This window comes from Peromyscus eremicus, chromosome 16_21 (assembly GCF_949786415.1).
Source record: "Peromyscus eremicus chromosome 16_21, PerEre_H2_v1, whole genome shotgun sequence".
NCBI classification, from domain to species: Eukaryota; Metazoa; Chordata; class Mammalia; order Rodentia; family Cricetidae; genus Peromyscus; species Peromyscus eremicus.
This window is the reverse complement of record NC_081432.1, coordinates 30,588,576-30,605,678: the sequence shown is the minus strand read 5'-3', so window position 1 is coordinate 30,605,678 and position 17,103 is coordinate 30,588,576. Positions and strand designations below refer to the sequence as shown.

At 43.5% G+C, this 17,103-nt stretch overlaps 1 long non-coding RNA gene across 2 annotated transcripts in view; it reads right to left on the bottom strand.

Annotated features, from left to right (window-relative positions):
- LOC131893812 (uncharacterized) overlaps positions 1–17,103 on the bottom strand; it is a 49,619-nt gene that overhangs the window by 11,273 nt on the left and 21,243 nt on the right. For both annotated transcript variants that reach the window (XR_009374748.1, XR_009374749.1), the window contains exons 2-5: positions 9,078–9,233; positions 7,113–7,212; positions 6,357–6,403; positions 5,446–5,556 (exon numbers count right to left, since the gene is read on the bottom strand). This is a non-coding gene — a long non-coding RNA (uncharacterized LOC131893812). The remainder of the gene's footprint in view (positions 1–5,445; positions 5,557–6,356; positions 6,404–7,112; positions 7,213–9,077; positions 9,234–17,103) is intronic.

Here is a 17,103-nt window from a genome sequence, read left to right as displayed (position 1 = left end):
TGGGCCCCAGCATCAGAACTTTAGAGCCCTGATCAAGTCTGCTGGGAATGTTCAGGCCATGGAGGAAGATTAGAAGGTGATTTCCTGTCTGCCCAGTGAGCATACACCACCCCAAGCTGGCTGCCTCCAAGCAATAATGGGAGACGTCTTAGTTATTTGCAAATGCCTTCCTGTTCAATAGACTTTCACAGCCAGGTCCTCTGAAGCCAACGGAAGGATTCCAAACAACTTCTAATGTCCAGTGTGGCCACTGGGACCGTTTCCCTGGGGACTCAACTCTGAGAAAGTTTGCCCGAACTGAGACATGTGGTCCAGGAGTGCTCGTAGTGATGTGTTCCAGGTGTGTCTTTCATACTTTAAAGAACATCCTGAAGGAATGTGAATACCTACTTAGGCTAGCCTGCTAGATGGTAAGGAGGGCATGGGTCAGATCCCATTTGTCAAAATGCTTCATTAAGGGCCGTGTAGGGAGGCCCTCCACCTTCAGCTACAGGGCTAAACACCACACTGTTCTCACCACTGGACCTGGGTCTTCCCACGAAAATGAATCAAAATGCAATGATCTGTCCATTAACAGATGTCCAACTTGAAGGTTAAAACTAAAGTGAGATACAAGTGGATTTCTAACTTTTTTTTTTTTTTTTGGTTTTTCGAGACACGGTTTCTCTGTGTAGCTTTGCGCCTTTCCTGGAACTCACTTGGTGGCCCAGGCTAGCCTTGAACTCACAGAGATCTACCTGGCTCTCCCTCCCGAGTGCTGGGATTAAAGGCGTGCACCACCACCGCCCGGCTACAAGTGGATTTCTAAGCACACCTTTGATCCCTGGATAAAAATCGAACTCCTGAGCAGAAACCATGTTGAATGTCACTTGTCCCCTCACCTGAGAACCTTGCCTGCCATGTGGCATCCAGATCCAATGCCCACTCTACCCCTTTCCTGGATACCCATGTGTCCTGCTGGCCCCTTCCTTTCTCATTGTGACTCAGAAAGACCTGCTGTCATTTCTAGGTGTGGATTTTCCCAAGCATGATCCAAGGGATTTCCTCCAGGGCTGCCGTGGCCATGAATGAAGATGCTCTCTCTCTCTCTGTTGGTCCCTTGTGAGCCATCCATCTCCTCGATTGAGGAGAAGGGCAGTCATCTCAGCATCGCTCCTTATTGGTCTCTAGGCCCCTGCACCTTGTGAATGACTCAGGAAATGAGTTGTGCCTTACCTGAGTAATGAACAGTATTGCCCCAGCTGTTGCAGATGCTGAGGCAAAAGAACTGCCAGTCCCAGGCCAGCCTGGGTCACACAGCAAGACCCTGTCTCTAATGAAAGAAAATTTAAAAAAAAAAAAAAAAGAGCATTGCCTTTAAAGCTCACATCTGAGACAAAAACAACACAAACCCTAGTCACTTAGTTTCATCCGCTACCCTTGGCCACCTTTGAGCCTGATCAGAAGATAGTTCTTGCTGTGGATATCGCTCTGTATAAATAAAACACTGATTGGCCAGTAGCCAGACAGGAAGTATAGGTGGGACTAACAGAGAGGAGAATTGAGGGAACAGGAAGGCAGAGAGGGAGAGACTGCCTGCAGCTGCCTGTAAGGTACCAGTAAGCCACGAGCCACGTGGCAAAGTATAGATTAATAGAAATGGGCTGAATATAAGAGTAAGAGCTAGACAATGATAGGCCTGAGCTAATGGCCGAGCAGTTTAAGTAATATAAGCGTCTGTGTGTTTATTTTATAAGTGGGCTGAGGGACTGTTGGGGATTGGGGGGACCCGGAGAGAAAACTCTCCAGCAACAAGTTCTCCCCTGTTCCTCTCCTCTAAGTTCAAGTTCCTTCCCTGCGGTTAACCTCCTTCATGCCCACCCATACCTGGTCTAAAGAGCTGTTGCTCTCATCTCATAGAAATAGCCAACATGTTGGTGCAACCTGCCTGCTAAGGATACACAACTTCCCAGGTCATCTCATGTTCCCATGCCATCTAATGTGTAAAACAGCTGAGTTCAGTGTTCTGTGGGGCCAGGTGTGACGCTCAGGTTATTCCATGGGACTCCATCGCCAGCTAGCAGGGGTTGCATGGCAGCTCAGAACTCAGCTCCATTACCTAACAAATCTCCACTTGAGAGTAGAGGATGAGAGACAATTTAAATCTTTTTTTTTTATTCTTTAATTTGTTTCCTTTATTTTCAAATTAGAAAAGCACTACATATTGTAATACTTTAAATGGTGAATAAAAGCAAAGGTGAGCATGACTCCCTGTCCTACCTCATTACTATGCTCTTGAGACCACCAGTACATGCACAGCACATACTACATTCAAGGATAGCACATACAATATACAGCACATAGATTACCCATGCTGTAACACCTTGCATACCACTTCATGTGAATAACGTTATGATGATGGGAGAATCTGAGTGCACAACTGCATCTTTAATTACCCATCTATTTTCCATACTTTTCTAGGGTATGTTGCTCTAAGCACTTTCTGGAAAACACAGATTTGCTTTGGCCAGGGGACCATGCCTGTCTTCGGTGGCCTCCATTTCCTGTTATGACTTTTGCTGCTGCTGCTGCTGCTGCTGCTGCTGCTGCTGCTGCTGCTGCTGTTATTGTGGGGTTTGATAAGATGTTTGTATGCTGGGATGAAACCCAGGACCCCATTCCTGCTAAGCTCTTTATTATTGGGCTCTACCCCAACCCTACCTTTTTGCCCGTGAACATTCCTACTGCCATGGACATGCTAGGATTGAGTAGATCTTGAGAGAAGCATTGGGTTTTTTTCTTTCTTTCTTTCTTTCTTTCTTTCTTTCTTGGTTCTGAAAGATGCCCTGCCTTGCACACCTTGCAGTCTGTTGGCTTCTTGTCTTCCTTCCCTTTCTGATGGATCTAATGGCCAGTTGCTAGCCCCAATGTTGCCTCTAACCTCATCTCTTTCCCCTGATGCTCCAAAAGTCATCAATCATTCCACTGTGGACCCATTTCCCTTTCCCCACTCACGTCTTTCTCCATCTATTGTCTGGCAAAAAGTACCCTAGTGCTCATTTGGTACCCTCTATTTGTCCTTCTGATTCTCACCCTACCAGGTCACACATTCGAGCCACATTCTTGCTCTTCGCTTTGTAGGTTTCAAGTAGAACGAATCCTTACCATAGCCCATAAGACGGAGGCTAAATATACCTACTGTACACAATACCCTCTGCTAGGTGAGAGGGATACCATTGCTAAAAATTTTAAATTATTTTTTAGGCCAGATGTTGTGTTGTACATTTAGGGTATGAGCTTAAGGAGGCAGAGGCTGAGATGAGAGAATCTTTTGAGTACAACACTAGGAGGAATTCAGGGATGCACTCAGCAGCACAGGGTGTCCTCATCTCAAAACAAAGACAGACTTAGGGAAGACCATTCAATGAGAAGCCACTGGGAATTATTATTAGTGAGGGAAGGAAGTCTCTTGAAGTCCAGCAAACGGCCTCAGAGGACAGCAATGCATCCAGTCACAACTGAATGAGAGTTATCCATGGACCTAAAAGATGATACCTGAAGTGGGGTTGGAAGTAAAACATGGAAAGAATCTGTAAATGAGAGCCTCTTCCTCCTGCAGGCTAGACATAAATGGCAAGGGAAGCCTGGCTGGGAGAGAGACCATCCCATGGGTTGCACGAGTGCCTATATTAGATGGAAGACCTGGTGATCCATCTTTTGCGTAAGTGACCAGTGACAACTCAACCAGTTCTAGAGATCCTTCTGAGTATGCAGCTTAAATAAAGCCCCAACCTCCAGCCCCTAGATGGCTCTCCCCTCCAACACACATCAATCAATTACCCCAGCACAAAACAGACACCCAGGAAATGAGACACCTGGCACTGTTTGCAAGAAGTCTTTGCAGCCACCAGGGTACCATTTTGTTACCCTAAAGGATCGCTGAAATACTCCAAATTAATTTAATGTATCTGCTTTGAGCTATTTTTCCCATGAAAGACAAATACCACACACACACACACACACACACACAAACACCACACACACACACACACACACACACACACACACCACACACACACACACACACAACACCACACACACACACACACAACACCACACACACACACACACACACAACACCACACACACACACACACACACAACACCACACACACACACACACACACACACACACACACACTGTTTTGATTCTTCCCCCAGAATCCCACTTGTCCACTCTTGTCCACTTGGAGACCAGGCTAGGGTTCAGAAGGGAGACCAGAGTGAGGTGAATTTGTCTCCTGGGGACTGAACCTGTGACCTCATTAGCGCAGGGTTCTAATCAACCGAGCCACCAGGCACATTCCTTGCTGAAGGCACCATGGCAGTAATTTGCTACATGTTAATTCTAAGATTAACTACAGATGAGGAGCATTCCTAGGGGGCAAAATGGGAGATTTGCTAATTCTTGGGGAAAGATTTAGGTCATCAGTTTTTGAACCCTTCAGTTTTAAAATACAATTCTGTAATCTTGAAATGACGCCCACCACCGTCTATCGCTGTCTACATTAGAAGGACAAAGCAAGTGGTGTCACTCTTGCAAAATACTACCCAAGTGCTTGTTTATAGATTTCTCTAAATTTTCTGTTTCAAGCACAACACAGAAAGAATGGGTTCCATGCTGAGTCGACAATGATTTTCCAAAATCTAGAGGGCTGCACCCCATCACTGCCACCACTACCCCCTTCCCAAAATGCTAAGACCTGAAAAGACAATCCTCCCTCCCCCAAGAAAAAGGGAAGGCAGTGTTAGAGACCTGTCTCAAGACAGAGGAAGTCTAATCCACTCCTCTCTCTTCCTTTTCCTTTAACCAGCCTTGAAAAGCTAATGTTTAAAAACAGTAAATATGTATGGAATACTGTTTTGACGCTGCCTTGGTATCCTGTACTCGAATTTCTATGAATATTCTGTCTGCTTCCAAACTCTGAGAACAATTTCCGCTCCGAGGCTACATTAAACATTCAGGCCATTTCAACATTAGCTGCTCCCACCCTCACTGTGACTTTGAACTTGATATGGCTTAGGAAGAAATCAAAGCAACTATTTAAAAATATTAATAAAGATGGGATCTATCCCAGACTTTGTAATTTTGGGAAGGGACCTCTGTGAGGCATCCTGGGAACAGCGTTGGGAATGTGCCCATACTAGCTTTTCTATGGGAAGCTGACTGGAACCCCCACTGTTTTTCTGGAAGGTTTTTCACCATGGAGAAACTCAAGCCTCACACTTGCTCATTGAACTTTCTGTCCTAGAAGTTTAAAGCAATGATTTAATACCTTGGACTGGCTGAGGATGTAGTTCAGTGGTAGAGCAAGTGCTGGGTTTGAGCGTCTACAAACAAACACCTTGACATGCATACATATATATACATCTAGGCTACTATCAATTGTAAGCGACAATTCCCACCTTTGTTGTTAACTCCCAGCCTGGCATCATGGGAGCATCCTGGGTCTTGGCTTGACCATTAGAGGTTCTTGGGAAAGTTAAGTCTCTTGTGTCAACTGTCGATTTTTTCATCTGTAAAATGACGGCAATTATAATTACTACAAAATAGGTCTGCAGCTGTGCACCAGAAAAGCACATAAAATTTTTCAACTCAAGGTTGAAACACAGTACTGAGGGACTCATTCAAATGTAAGAGTTAGGGCTGTGGGTGTAACTAGGGTAGAGCGCTCATTTGGTTTGTATGAGACCCTGTGTTTGATCTCCAGCACCACAAAAGCAAATAACCAGACTGCAATAACCTAGCTACTGTGGGCCTTTCTTAAGCAAAGCATCCCCCATCTGGGTGTAATATGTTGCATTTCAAATATCCCTCGCTTTATAAAGCCACAGCAAAAGTTAAATATGTACTACAGTTCTACATCCACAAGGAAAACACTAACGATTAAACTGAACACAACATGCTTAAATAGCATGCTCTGATTCACATAGCTCAGAGGCAGAAGCCTCAAATGAAAATAGCTAGCCCTGATTTCCAAATTAATGCCTATAAAAATGTTTTCTTATGAAATTCATTCTAAAACAGTGCAGTGGAACTTTCCAAATTAGCATGACCAAAATAGATGATCTTTCTCTCTACGACATATCCAATTCTTAACCAACCTAAAGGTTTGAAGGAATTTCAAAAAAGGGTATAAAAATATTATCTGCCTATTCAAATAATCAGGCTAAGAACATTCTTATCTGAAAATACAATCTGAGACAGCCTCATTTTATAGTCAAGAAACTCTCTTAAGATATTCAGGGAGCTACAGTTTTAAACAACTCAAGTTGAAGCTGACAGTCAGAAACTAAATAAACAAAAACTAACTAACCTGCTGGGTAGTATCCGTCTTACAGTCTTGGGCACAGTTTCGGCAATCTGCAGGGGGATGGGTGGTTCAGTAAAATAAATAGTTTTCATTTCCTCTCTATATTTCCTCAAACCACACCAAGGCACTTGTCTGTGGCACTTGGCTCACTTTAAGGGTTTGGTAAGCACTCTCCCCACCTTGCTTAGAAGACTATGTTTTATTGTTATTTTGTAATAAAATGGAAGAAAGAATGTGGGTCTCCATTGTTTTAATGCATTCAGTCCTAATTACTTCCCATTCTCATTCACCAGCAAGGTAGTGTTCTTAAGAGACTTGGGGGGCTTTTTAGCCATTAAATATTGCCTTTCATTTTGTGATATTTGTTTCTTTCCATAAAATGATGCTGTATAGTCCCTCTCATGGTGACGGATGAAAGGTAGAGAGAATTCTGTTAGTGATATTGGACCATGAAGAAGTAAACTTCAGAGATCAAATCCCCAACAGAAAAATAAAATGTATTATGTGAGATGGAAACATGGGATTCCTTAAAAAATATTCAACATGACTGCTAATTTAGTAACGATATTGTTTTATTAATATTCGAAGGGGGAAGGGTATAGCTCTTAGGCTTTAGCTTTGGCCAGACTCTCTCTACTTGCCACCATTCCCTACGTGAGCCAGAATGTTTATAGGCCCCAAAGCCTGAGAGCCTTGCAATGGGCTGTTAAAACCACAAGGGTCACAGGCAAGAGTTGAAGATGATGTCATTGTACTTACCTCAGCCAAGGCTACAGCTGGATCTTGGTCTCTGTGACTCAGTAGGAGATGGGAATCACCTGCTTTCAACAGTACAGGATACTTACAGCATCACTGAAATCTGAGCAAGAAAGACATACAAAGTGCTACAGTGAAGCCAGATGTGGTAGTGTATGCCTATAATCCCAAGTACTTGGGAGTCTGATGTAAGAGAATCACATGAGTGATTCTAAGAGTTCAAGGCCAGCCTACACAGCATAGTGTTGCAAGGATATCCATCCCCTTTGTGGAAATTTGGGTAATCAAGTATCATTTTGAGCCTTGGCTTCTTTCTCCAGGGTAAGAGATATGGTGGTGGTGGTGGTGATATGTATTGGCAGAAGTAGTAGCAGTGGTGGTGGTAGTCATGGTGATGCTGTTGATGGTGATAACAATGATACTGAAGGTTATGGTAGTGGTGGTAGTTATGAAGGTGGTAGTAATGTTGATGGTCATGGTATTGGAATTAATGGACATGATGATGGTGGTGCTGGCAGTGAGGGTAATGATGAGGGTGAAATGGTGGCGGTGGTGCTAGTATTGGAGGTATTAGTGTTGGAGTTGACGGTGGTGGTGGTAACAGTATTGGAGTCAGTGGTAATGGTAGTGGGTGGTGGCAAAGGTAGTAGTGATGGTGGTGGTGATAATAATAACATTATTGATGGTGTTGGTGGTAATGGTGCGGGAGGTAGTGATTATGTGGCAATGGTCATGGTAAGCATGGTGATGTTGGTGATCATAGCAACAGCACTTTACCAGTGGAGTAAGCATGGTCGTGACCTTCAAATCTCAAAAGATGAACTGAAGACTTCAGCTTCAGAAAGCCACTCTCTCTATACTTTCTCAGTCTTAATTCCTATTCATCAGGTACTAAAGTAATCACAGCTGTGCTGTTCTTCATTAAGATTTATTTTACTTTTAGAGGTTTGTCTATGTCATGTCTGTCTATGTCTGTGTGTGTCTGTGTCTGTGTCTGTCTGTCTGTGTCTGTGTCTGTCTGTATGTATCTGTCTGTGTCTGTGTCTGTCTGTATGTACCTGTGTGTGTCTGTCTGTCTGTGTCTGTGTCTATGTCTGTCTGTGTATATGTTGGTCTGTGTCTATGTCTGTCTGTATGTGTGTCTGTGTGTGTGTGTCTGTGTGTGTGTCTGTCTGTGTGTCTGTGTGTCTGTCTGTGTGTCTGTCTGTGTCTGTGTCTGTCTGTGTCTGTGTCTTTCTGTCTGTGTCTGCCTGTGTCTAGGTCTGTCTGTGTCTGTGTATGTGTCTGTGTGTGTGTCTGTCTGTGTCTGTGTCTGTCTGTGTCTGACTGTGTCTATGTCTGCCTGTGTCTGCCTGTGTCTATGTCTATGCCTGTATATATCTGTCTTTGTCTATGTCTGTCTGTGTCTATGTCTGTCTGAGTCTCTGAACATGAATTGAGATGTCCACAGAGGCCAGAAGAGAGAGTTGGAGTTACAGACAGTTGTGAGCCACATGATGTGGGTGCTGGGAACCAAGCTTGGATCCACCGCAAGAGTATGTGCTCTTAACCTCTGAGACATCTCTCTAATCCCAACAACATTATTATTAATTATGACTTGAAGGACGCTTTTAACATAATGGAAAAACAAAGCGGAAATCAAGCCACCACTTCGGGGACATACCTCTCTTCATGCGTACTTTTTGTGGTTGTTGTTATTCTTAGCTGTTACTTTCATCAAAACCATTGTCACTGAAAGCATTTCAAAGTACCAGGAGTCCTTGAAGATGCTACACTGTAAAATCCCAAGACAGAGGAGTTCAGTTCATGGAGATTTGAGTAGAGCCATGTGACAACACTCTTCTAGCAATGTCTGGACTGTCTGGGAGTTGAAATTCATACAGCACTCATCATGATAATAAAGAGAACCCCTTACAGACTAGTGATACTTAGTGGATAAGGGGGGGCGTCATGGCGCCGTTCACTTACATTTCTCTTCTTCCTTCTAGGCTCACTGTAACATAGAATGTCTACAGTCACTTCAAAGTTAGGAGTGGCCATGTTGACTCATGAAATATGAGCAGAAGAGGCAGGTGTCATCAATGGGAAGAAGCAGCCGGAGTCCAGACACCGAGTTCTTTCTCCCTGTGGTGAAAGAGGAAGCAGATAAAGAAGGAAGCTCCATCACTCCAGAATCCTAAATGTCAATGGCAAGTAGACCTCCTTCTGATCTACAGTAGACTTACAGAAAGAGGGAGAAATAAATTCCTGATATCTTAAGCCACTGAAATTTGGATAGTAAACCACAGCCTATCATATCCTAACAGACACCAATGTCCCAGATAAGAGTGTTCAAAGTCAACTGTGGTCACATAGAAAAGAAGAAATCTACATTTCTCCCCACAGTAAACAAAGCCTTCTGAGACTTCACCTCTTTCCCAAACAAGGCCCATTTCAGAGTGAAAGTGCCCACAAAAGGGAAGGTGTGGGTGTCACAACCCATAAGTGATGGAAAGCCATTCTGCCCCACCGTAATTCTATCTGAATTTAGTGAACTTGTCTAGCTGCACTTGACTTTAAATAGTAAAGTATCGCCTCATTATGAGGCAAGCAGACAGGCCCAGCCCCTCCCACCCCACCCTACCCCGTCACTTTCAGAGCGGCTCATTTAAACATGTACTTACTACTCAAGGTGTCAGCCACCTTAACAGACTGTTTTTTGGGAAAACCAGACCTCATCAAAGTTAGGACCTTGCTGCATGATAAGTGGGACAGTAGATGAGAGAAACCCATCTGTGCCTGCCCTCCGATGCCCCCACCAAGCTCCACCCCAATGGAGCTGTGGCTGGGTTTGAAAACCCTAGTGCCTGCAAAACACAGAGGCTCTTTGAAGACCTGGCCCAGCATTATTTGTGAGTTAAAGACTTGCTGTGTCTTGCCAAAAACAACAGGGAGGGAAGAAAGGGAATGGTGGGTTTTTTGGGGTTTTTTTTGTTGTTTGTTTTCTTTTTCTTTTTTTTTTTTCTGAACTTGAGAAATAAGCATAAACCTCCTCTTTTCTAAAAGGCTGAATGGCTCCAGTTTTCCACAATGGAGCTGACCTCTCAGTGGCCATTGCCTCCATCAGATCCAAGTGGCTTCTTAATGGTCATCACTTTCCTTCCCAAATAAATCACATGGTTGCCATAGCCAAAATAGATGTCCTGGCTTCTTACAAAGAGGCATCGGGTCTTGTACATTGTTCAGGGACATTGTCAAAACAAACAAAAAAAAATGAATGATGTGTGTGCTTTAATACACTGAAAGTGGCATTATTTCTTTCATTCCCAGCCTCTAGTGGGTTGAGCTTGTACAGTCTCTACCTAAGCAAGAACAGGAAAAATACACACTTACTAGATGTATGCCCAGTACGAAATCCTGACAAAACCCTTTGAGTTGGGTTCTATTATGTCTGAGAATGCAGTGTGAAGCAGAGAGTTCAGTGGTTTACCCAGGACATATATACAACAGTGACTGTAGAGCCTGAATTATAGACATAACATACACACCGCAGCAACTCCTATCTATATCATCCTGCTACCAGGTAAGTTTTGTTGTGGGATCATCTTTTTATACACTGTGGAGATGTGTCTCTGCCAAGGCCCCTTCTGATTGGTTTGATAAAGAGCTGAATGGCCAATAGCTAGGCAGGAAAGAATAGGCAGGACTTCCAGGCAGGAATAGAAACTCTGGGTTAGAATCTGGTGTGGGGGATTTGACAGTGAGACACAGAGGAAGTCAAACTTACTGTATGGAGGAGAGGTAAGGAGTCAAGTGACAGATGTAGATTAATATAAACAGTTAATTTAAGATTGTAGAGCTAGTTGGCAACAAGCCTAAGCTAAGGCCAAGCTTTCATACTTAACAAGAGGACTCCATATCATTATTTGGGAGCTGATCCTAAGCTAAGGCCAAGCTTTCATACTTTTTTTTTCTTAATGCTGAATGCCATTTATTGAAGGAGGGAGGAGGTCTTAAATATAGGCTTACAGCACAAAAGGAGAACCCCGGAGGGCAGAAATTCGCTACCGATGTTTTACAATCTTGCATCTAAGCTGTTAACGCCCATTATGCAGGATACACAGACAAGGAACTTCACTTAAGCATTCAGGAGGGTGAAACCTGGGAGGGAATTAACATAAAGAGGATATCAAGGTCAAGGTCAGCAAGCAAGGCAACAGTTACCCAAAACTTTCATACTTAATAAGAACTCAAGCTTTCATACTTAATAAGAAGACTCCATGTCATTATTTGGGAGCTGATCGTCCAAAGGAAGTCCGACTACAAGTTTTGTTTTGTTTTTTTTAATGGTTGTGGATATATTACTCTGTTAGCTTTCATCATTATGACAGAATATCCAAGATAAATAAGGGAATAAACATTTGTTTGGGTCACAATTTCAGAGGTTTCAGGCCACAGTCGGTGGGCCCCATTGCTTTGGCCTGTGTCAAGCCAGCAACATCACGGTGGAAGAATAGAACAAAATGCAAAGCTGTTTGGCTCAGAGTAGCCAGGATGCAGGGGACAAGGATGGGGGCTGGGAGAAGAAGAGAAAGGGGAGGACGATAAAGAAGGGAAGGTGCCAAAGACAAGCTATGTCCTTCAAGTACCCCTCTGTGGTGGTTTGAAAGACAATGGCCCTCCAAAGGGAGTGGCACTATTAGGAGGTGTGGCTTTGTTGGAGTAGGTGTGGTCTTGTTGGAGTAGGTGTGTCACTGTGGAGGTGGGCTTTAAGGTCTTCATATATGCTCAAGCCACACCCAGTGAGACAGGTCACTTCCTGTTGCCTGCACAAGATGTAGAACTCTCAGCTACCTCCCAGAATTGTGTCCGCCTGCATGCTGCCATGTCCCACCATGATGATAATGGATTGAACCTCTGAACTGTAAGCCACCTAATTAAATATTTTCTTTTATAAAAGTGGCAATGGACATGGTGTCTCTTCACAGCAGTAGAAACCCTAACTAAGACACCCTCCCTATAACCTACTCCCTCCCACCAGGCCTCATCCACTAATAGGACATTCAGCACAATGAGATCAGAACCCTCATGATTCTATGATCTCTCAGGAGTGCCACCAACTCGGGACCAAGTCTTCAACACTTGTTGATGTTACTTTACACACAAACCTCCGCAGCCGTCGACACAGTTGCTAAGAAGAAGGTACTAAGCCCTCTATCATTATCAGAAATGCAGGAATCTCAACCTAGAGTCCCATAGTAAGAGCTTAAAATCTACCAAACAAAGTAGGATTTGAAGAGGCAAGGGAGGAAGAAGACTGTCTATGGCCATGGGGAAGAGAGGCCTATCTGGGCAACTACAGGAAAGATGTTTTGAACTGAACCCAATGGATAAATTAATAAAAACTGCCTGAAAGGTAGCTTTCCATCACTATATGTTGGTTTGAATTTATCCATAGCTTAGAATTTTTAAAATAAACCACTATGAAAGAACAGAATGGATGACACCCATAAAAACAAAAGAGAGCAGAGAGACAAGAAAGTCACGGACACAATATAGTCAAAAGAAGATGCTTAAGGACTATGGAGAGGGAAATGGGGTGCTGAGGCAGAGAAGGAATTCCAGCAAAATCACTCAGAAGAAAGGAAACCGAGGAGTACAAAGAAGTCAAGTGTAGATTGCTTTTAAGAGGAGAGAAGAGCCAGGCGGTGGTGGCGCATGCCTTTAATCCCAGCACTCAGGAGGCAGAGGCAGGCAGATCTCTGTGAGTTCAAGGCCAGCTTGGACTACAGAGTGAGTTCAAGGAAAGGCGCAAAGCTACACAGAGAAACCCTATCTTGAAAAACCAAGAGAGAGAGAGAGAGAGAGAGAGAGAGAGAGAGAGAGAGAGAGAGAGAGAGAGAGAAGATTGGATCAGTGTATCAATTATGTTTCTACTGCTGTGCTAAAAAGCATGACCAGAAGCAACTAATAAAGGAAGGGTTGATTTGGGGCTTGTGGTTCAGGAGGGATGGATAGATCAGCCACCATCACAGCAGGGAAGCATGGTAGCAGGCACCAGGCGAGGCAGCGGGAACAAGAGGGAGTTTATATCGCCAACCGCAAACAGGAAACAGAGAGAGCCAACTGGAAATGGCACCAGTCCTGTGAACCCCAAAGTGACACATCTCCTCCACATCTTAAGCCTCCCCAAACACCCACCAACTGGGGATCAAATATTCAAAGGCCCAGACTCTGGGGAACTTGCATTCAAACCACCACAAGGAGTGGGGGAGGGTAATAGGGAGGCCCTTACGAGTCAGAAATAATTCTGCACGAAGCAAATAAGTACTGACTGCTTAGAAAATATACTGAAATGGGCGCCAGAGGTGAGAGAAGAATCGCTAAAGCCTGCCTCATTTGAGCCAGGTAGGGGTGCAGATAAATAGATTAGCTATTTTCAATGCCCAGCAAAATTCAGAGAAAGGAAAGCCTTTTATTATTCAAAACACATGTAGATTTCTAAATAAATAAATAAAAGGGGGGATTTTTTTGTAAACCTCTAGATTTTGATTAAAGTCTTTCCATTTCTTCCCCTACCCATAAAGCTCACATTCATCTCAAATCCTTACAAAAGATGCTCCCAATCTGTTCTATGACTTTGCAAAAGGCATGGGGGCTGTGCCCATATTTCTTCACGCTAGTCTTTGATTTTGACGTAGCTGCTTGAACTCTGCCATTCATGTTGCAAAATTTAGCCCTCCTGAATCTGTTTCCCGAGTTGACTAGTTCCCCCGGCTCACTGGAATTTTTAGCTGAATGTATTACACTCTGCAGCCCAAATGGGCCAGCCATTTAAGCATATGATACACGATGCACCTTTCTCTGTATTAATCAATTTGCGCTACTTCCTAGTAGGAATTATTGACAACATGGCTGTTCTTCAGAGTTGTATCTGCAATACAAACATTTGCTCCTCTACTCACCAACCCATAAATCCTAAAGTTGGAGGGATAATTTCACAGTCCACACCTTTTCTTGTAGTGAATTGCACCTCTGGAAAAAACAAAAAACAAAAACAAAAACCACTTCCTTGTCACCTTTAACAACCCTCATCACCTACAAACTCTTGCTGGTTCACAGCACACTGAAAAGAGAAAATTCAGCACCTTGAATAATATTGTGAGAACAACTATTTTTTTAAAATAGTTTTAAATATTTTTTTTAAAAAGGAAATGTCTTTATTGTAACAAAGATAACGTCTTCTAGCCCCAGAGTAAAAAATACTGATAACTGAAACTATCCTGGGTTATCATTGTCATGCTGTGGACCTATTTTCTAAATATCGCTTACAGAACAATCTAGAATTCTGGTCTTCGGATTTTCACTGAAGACACAGTGGTAAAAAAAACATCTGTGGATGAACTGTTTCCCATTTACTTTGCAAAACTACTCAGGAATTCACATAAATAATTAATGAAATACCCATCTTTCCTGAGACATAAGAAAATACTGCTGGATGTTTTCCAGGCTAAATGACCGAACTGAAGGATCTGCTTCCTCCTATGAAAATATATAACCTCCCTGAGCTGGGGCTCCTCACCCAAGCTCTGAAGAATAATAATAGTAATATCCAATCAGAGCGACATGACCATGATGACTGGATGGTATTTCAAAGTCAAAACGGTAGTAGTGCACAGTGGGAAATGCAGCTGAAGGGCCAGGAAGCATTTCCCAAGGCATCACAAGGGTGCATCATCCATCTTTGCTTGTTTCTCTCTACATCACCTTCCATGTTGTCAGATGCTCCAGGATCTCTGACTGCAGAGCAGTACTAAGTTACTGCAAATGATGCCTACTTTAGACTTACACAACAATTTTTTTCTAAGGAGCTTCTTCACTTACATTACTTCTCCCAAAGTCCTCATGATACTGAAATATATATGTGTGTGTGTGTGTGTGTGTGTGTGTGTGTGTGTGTGTGTGTGTGCATGTATACAAAGAGGCATGCTGGCATCCACAGGGCCCAGCACAAACCTGCAGCAGCTAGCATGAATGCATACTACTCTGCCTTCTTTGATGATTTTACCAACAACAGACAGATGTGGAGGGTTTTCAATATAAATATTCTTAGGTAGAAAACTGAGCAAAAATCCTCAAACCACACAGGGTCTGCAGGCAGGCCAAGAACGGAGCTATGCCCTGGCAGGCTCCAGCGATGCAAAAGGAATCAGAGCTTTACGCTGTGGGTGGTTATTTCAGATCTCCACCAGTGGAGAGAAAACAGCATCAAAAGTGGGCAGTATAATCTTCACTCCTTCGAACAATGACTGACTCCAGGCTGGAAAGAAGGCTCAGCAGTTAAAAGCATTTGCTTCTTTTCCAGAGGACCAGCATTCAGCTCCCAGCACCCAGCACCTGTTGCTCACAACTACTTGTAACTCTAGTTCCAGGGACCCCAATGCCCTCTTCTGGTCTCCACCAGCATCTACATGCATGTGGCGCTCACACAGACAGACACACCAACACACATACACATAGGCATACATACAAACAGAGAATAATGAAAACAGATTTTTTTGCAGGCTGTGGTGGCTCATGACTTTGATCCCAGCATTCTGCAGGCAGAGGAAGATAGAGATCGCTGTGAGTGTCAAGCCAACTTGGTTTCCATAAGAAGTTCCAGGCTCTAGGTGACAAGACAACAGAACTGTCCAGCTGAATCCTGCTGCCTCCTCACCTGGCTGTGGACTCAGAGTCAGTGTATCCCTCTACCAGAGAAAACGATGTGAGGTGCCAGTCAGTAAAGTACTAAAGGGAAAATCCAGGCAAGGGTGTATTTCTACTTTTGACAATGTTTCAGGGGCAAGAAAATCACAGCCTCTGAGACTAGGGGTATATATTATCTCAGTTCTGTTTCCATCGTTGATGAAATCCAGCTTAAAACTTTAGGGGAATGGAGGTGTTAGGGCTGGAACCCCAATCTCACATACACCAGTTAAGGACAATATCATTGACCTACATGCCTAGCCTATATTTCAATCCTGAAATCATTTTCTCTCTCTCTCTCTTTCTCTCTCTCTCTCTCTCTCTCTCTCTCTCTCTCTCTCTCTCTCTCTCTCTCCCTCTCCGTCTCCATCTGTGTGTGTGTGTGTGTGTGTGTGTGTGTGTGTGTGTTTTAATTGGTCATGAAAAGTTGTCAAATATCAGAAATGTGAGTTAGTAATAAATAAATCAATTACTAATAAGTCCCAAGATTCTCTGATCTCTAGGGATTGTTATTATGTATCATAATGCCCTTGATATAAGCCAGACTTCATACAAAGTTTGCCACTACAGGCAGATACACGGCTCTGTAAGACCCTTTCAAACATTATCCTCCCTGGAAAATCATCTTCACAAAAGTCTTAACCCAGAAGCCAGCACCCCATCTGGAATATGAAACAGAGGTTTAGGGTAAGAGAAAAGAAAGAGAAGGTTAAGGTTCAGGGCCTCTGAGGTTGGAATTTGGGGTGCAGCATGCATGGAAGGCTAGTCCACACACTCAGCTAATACATAGATAGGACGTATCACGAGGGCTATAAAACAATCTAAGGGATCTTCCAAATGAATACCTCTCAAGAACTGCTGCACAACGGGGTTTGTCTAACTCTGGAAGTTGGGTCTGCACGACAACACAATAATTAAATGTAAGGTGAGAAACTTCCAGGGCCTTCCAGAAATTGGAGCTGCAGCACTCCAAGTATGTGGAAAGGCAGAACTCTAAACTAAGGCTGCTCATGCCCACTGGAAGAATTGTCTGCACGAGAAGAGTGGGCGCATGTAGCTGATCATGTCACCGAAGTCTGCAGATGTGTAAATTCTCTCCAAAGAATAACAAACCTCCCAGGCCACTTTCGTCATTCTCCGAGTACCCCTCTGAGGAATTCTGTCTGACCTCTGAAGTTCAAAATTCCATGTGGAATCTTTGGGAATCTATCAAAAGCCTGGCATATGTGCTCAGCCTCAGAGCCTCTGAATTCAAAACAGGACCATT